Source organism: Montipora capricornis, chromosome 9 (genome assembly GCF_036669925.1).
Source record: "Montipora capricornis isolate CH-2021 chromosome 9, ASM3666992v2, whole genome shotgun sequence".
NCBI classification, from domain to species: domain Eukaryota; kingdom Metazoa; phylum Cnidaria; class Anthozoa; order Scleractinia; family Acroporidae; genus Montipora; species Montipora capricornis.
Genome location: NC_090891.1, coordinates 36,380,671 through 36,385,670, shown reverse-complemented (window position 1 = coordinate 36,385,670; position 5,000 = coordinate 36,380,671). Strand labels below are relative to the sequence as shown.

The 5,000-nt window shown below is 39.1% G+C and overlaps 1 protein-coding gene across 1 annotated transcript in view; it reads right to left on the bottom strand.

Moving 5' to 3' along the window:
* Positions 1-3,205: 3,205 nt before the first annotated feature.
* The window catches only part of LOC138017863 (small COPII coat GTPase SAR1B-like), an 11,574-nt gene continuing 9,779 nt past the window's right edge, over positions 3,206-5,000 (bottom strand). Inside the window, exon 8 of the mRNA XM_068864845.1 lies at positions 3,206-5,000. This exon is cut by the window's right edge and continues 1,246 nt beyond it. The gene's annotated coding sequence lies outside the window, so the exon portion shown is untranslated.

Genomic DNA, 5,000 nt, shown 5'->3' with positions numbered 1-5,000 from the left:
ATTCACTCATTAATTAACAAAATGTAAACACTAATAAAATGCGTGAAATGTAGCAGACAAATTTGTTTGCTCTCTAAGAAGATTTTTAGAAAAAGGGTTAAGTCTCCCACGCCCCCGGTAGCTAATATTTATCACCGAAAAGTAAACAAGCACAAAGCTGGCGCCTTCACGTCAGCTAAAGTTTTGCGAAGTTTTCCTCGCTTCTAAGGCTTCTTCATTCAAAGTTTATAAAATTTGAACGCCGGGGATACTTACTCGCACATTCTCCAGGCTTGGTCCGAAAGAAGTCAGTTCTTACGAGCAACCGCAAGCACAACCAACATACAGTACAACACAAACTCAGTGGCATATTGTTCATTAGTATTTTTAATTTCAGGAGGTATTGAATTGATACAAGGCTAAAACTAAGAAAAGTCATTAGAAGACCAGTCGTTTTCTCCTTATAGGTGCATTTTATCTACTTTTTTTTTTAAACTTTTCTAACGATAGACATTCACAAACCCATAGAAAGATATCATGGCGAACTAAAACTACCGAGTTGCCCAATGATACGTATACAATGAATGCAATGATAAACAAAATACGAATATTGTCAAAAAGTGTCAGTGCTAAATTGAAATATTAAAACTGCTTGTTGTCCTCCAAACAGATAGACCCTAAACTGATGAGTCATTCTTCAGGTCTTTGTCGATCGGTCCAACTTAGAATAATGTACCTTTCAGTGAGCCAAGGGTGAAATAGCAGAGCCTTAATTTGTAAGGCTTAATTAAAAGTCAGTCTTGTGTAATTAAACGCATGTTTGTTGTTTTAAGTTAAAATCAGCAGTAGACTACGTAGGGGGATCTAGCGGGAGGGGTTGAAGGAGTCGCAACCCACCAGATCTATTTTATATAACACGAAATAACTTTGGGACATCGTTATTAGAGATGACTGCCATATGGGATGACATATTATCACGTGACATGTCAAAGTTATTAATAGCACAGAAAGCTTCTCCGCTAAACGGCAACACCTTTTATCACTTTTTGGACGCTGGATTTACCTTGATGATGTTAACACTATTGGGTACATCATTTTTGTGCTTGAATATTTCAAGATAATTTTAAGTAAATGTCCGAAAAAAGAAATCACTTTCCATAGGGGACTGGGCACTAGTACAAAAAGCCGTATATTTCCAGAACCAAAGACATATTTAACAAAGACCAAGAACAGTTCGTTCTTTTACTATTTTGACTAATCTAATAGAAGCGTTGCTTGTTTGTCAAGTTGTTTACATTAGTGAAACGGCTTACACTGCGATTACACCATACGTCGAATTTCTCATGAGCTCACGGCTTAAAAAATTCTCTTCAATTTAGATTCTGTATTGGTGCTTTGACTAATCTCGTACCCTGATCTCCCACACAGTGAGATGTGGGTAAATAGTGCAGTCAAAGTATAATCTGAGATTAATTTTATACTTTGGGAATTTGACCTTTTATTATGCAAAACTTTAGATGCATTTTTCTATTGTTTTGGCACCGACGTGGCCGTCTCATCACCCTAATAATCAAAGAATGTGGCAAATACATTTGATCGTATAGGAAAGATATCCTTGACATCAGTAACCTACTGACCTATTGTCAGTAATGTGCTAACCAGAACCTCATTGGCTGTCAAAACAAAGGTTTTTTGTCCCTGTGGTTGGCACATTTGAATAACAAAAGCAATGGTTATAAACATATATCTTCCCTATAGATAGCACAAGGAATCGACCTAATCGGCTAACTCGTCAATGTTGTACCCAATTCAAACCCTTTGGGAATAAAACGTTTTGTTCCAGGTATTTCCATATCATTTAAACATGAATGCTACATTATCATGCAAATGCAGTACACAAAGAATCTTAATCTCGGGAGATTTGAATTGGGTACAACATTGAGTTAGCCGATTTATCGGTCTATTGTTGACAATTCGCAGTTAAGTGGGTCAGCAATGCCTTTAGGCAGCAGAGAAAGCAGAAACGAGCGAGGTTGCCTGATCATTCTCCAGTGGCGCTCACAAAGAGGAAGGAATTTGCCACATTTTATTTGACGAGCGGTCTACACGAGCAATTTTTCGTATTTGACAACTTTTTTAACATTAAAGCTGACATTAATCTCGTACCCAGATCTCACTCTGTCACTGGAAATGTGAGATCTGGTAAAGTTCGACAGTACACCATTTTTCATTGGCTACTAAAAAAAGGTTGCGGCATTGCAATCTACGCTCCGATTGGCTTATTTTGCGGGGCACTTAGTGAAGTTTGGTTTTCGCACGCTCATGTGCTGTTTTGAATAAATGCCAGTTGTGCGGGGAAAAGTTATTTTTTTCCGACGCCGGAAAATCATTAAAAAAATTTGCGACGTTTGTGTAAATGGTACCGACGAAAGCCCCACGAGGTACGCAGAAATTCAAGTATGTAATTTATTCAAAACAGTATTTCTCGTTCTTAAAGCATGACTCGCGAATTAAGTAGTGATCAATTGTGAATTTTACGATTAGATCAACTACATTTTTCACGAGATCGTGTCAAGAAAATAGCGCTCGTTGCAGTGATTATGTCTAAGCACTCTTTAACATTTTCGCTTTCAATTTTACGGTTTGGTTAACTACACTTTTCACGAGATTGTGTGAAGAAAATAGCACTCGTTTACTGATTAAGCCTAAGCGTTTGTTTCAGTGATTCTGCAGTTGCTCCGACAATTAAACAATCTCGACCATTCAAAAACAATCGCCTGTAGCCCTTCTTTCTGTTTCGGCTTAAGTTTAAGGTTTCCTTGTCCTCTACCCAAAAGAATCTCTTCAAGAATACTCTCGAAATCCATGTTTATTCCGCAAATTAACCCAAAATCACAACAGAGTACGAACATGCGCAGTGATAGAAAAGCCCGTATTTCGGGCCTCGCTAGCACTGAGCATGCTCGAAATCGAACTTTACCAGATCTCCCTTCCGTATGACCGTGGGAGATCTGGGTACGAGATTAAGCTGACATGCCAGCTTTTCAGCATTACATGAAACATTGGCCAAATTTCCTTGTCTACACGAGCAAATAAGAATTGTCACATACAAATTGCTCGTGTAGACGGGATTTTAAGTTGCCTTTAGTTCCTATACCAACAGCTTGTTCTTATTGAAAGGTACGAAATTGAAAGAATAAACTAAAAAAGAATAAGCTCGCAAATCTTTCTCTTTCAGTTCTTTAATGCTGTACATATAAAATAATTACTTCATGTTAATACAAATGTACATGGATAATGTCGCAACTGGACAGAATTAAAAGCAAACTCATCAACACTTGCCAGCTTGCAGTTCAAGGCAAGTGCAGTGGATAACGTTTATTTTACGTTTCTAGTTGCACAATATCAAGATTGCACAAAAAATCAAAATGAAATTTTTGTTGTCTCCGACACACAGAGTAATCTTATCCTTGACTTCCTGTACCGCTCAAAGTAAACCATCTAACGAGTTTGCAAAACGCTGACCAAAGTCAACGCGTTCGTCTAAACGGAAAACGCGTGTTTTAACTACTTTTTTTCCAACACGTTCTCCCTTTCTTACTCATGTTAGCACCTTACCTTCGTGTTACCAAGAATACTAATTTCAAATCAATGATGATTTCCGATTATTGCGCCTTTCAATAACATGCGGACTCTTAAATTCAAAGGTCAACAGACAAATGCGTTTTTCGCTACCGTCAATCCAATATGCGGCGGCTTCTCCGAGCTTCCGACTACTGTCGAGCGTGCAGTAATCAAATCACATCACTGAGCCCAAGTTCACTCAACATAGTCGGAAGCTGGGAGGAGCCGCCGAACATTTGCACAGGGTCCGCATGTTATTGAATGGCGCAGTAATGGCCTCGGTTATTCAAAAGATGGAAAGCGCTATCCACCCTTCGAACTGAGGCCCGAGTTACAAACTAAGGCAAACTAGTGTACATCTGGTTTTAAATGCGTTAGGTGGTTCGCTTATCGTTGGGAGGTCGTGAACACGCGAACCCAACATTAACAAAAAATCTGCAGAACAAAATTACAGGTCATTTAAGATCCACGACGCAAGGTGAACAAATACGTCTTGGAAATTTCAAGTTGAACAAAGCTTTTGGGTTAGTTTAATTTCTTCAAACCATTATGACTACAGTGTATACACAAACCCGTGTTGGAAGGAACGGTATTGAATACATTAGAAACAAATTTGACCGAATGCCGTTGTGTTTCTGTTTTCCAGAAAACTTGAGAATTAAATTAGCCATTCTTAGATCCACATTTCGCGGACGAGGATGAACTGTGCAACTCATTAAATGGTATTCTCGTTCACAGCGCCTCGTCGTGGATCTTCAAGTCTCTAACACCCGTCTCTGCCAAGTGAAACATCTACGTGTACAGTAGTTTGTAATAGGGACCATTAGATTCTAGGACGAAGACGAGAACGAGAACGAGATTTGACTGCCCGTTTTTAGCGAAAAGGCTTAGAAGATTTATAACCCGGACGATTAATCTTACTCTCTGTTAGCAGTGTACGTTGCTCAGTTATTCTTCTTTCTGGTAACTGAGCCTTTTTGCTGATCGAAAAATGCCAAAACTGCTACCCTGTTGTTGACTTGTTTTGATTCGACGACAATTTTGCAAAACCTCGTACTAAAATGACGACGGTATCACGTTTTTCCCGCCAAAATGACGCTGGTTTGCGCGCGCTCACTGTTGTTCGTTAAGAAAATCTCGTACTCGTAGTTGTCCTCGTCTTAGAATCGAAAGCTATCTATTGTTTGCACCACGACGGCAGCGATGATGTCTCATAAGCGAACAACTCAAGGATAGTTTTATATTGCGTGCTAAGCAAAAGGAAACTTTGTTTTTGGACATTTCTTGCGTAAATTGTTCTCTTCCATCTCATGGCTTCTACCGTCAACCCGGCTATTTCAAATTTTCCTTGGCAATTCTTGGTTTTCACATGACGTCACAGCCGACACATTGGAACC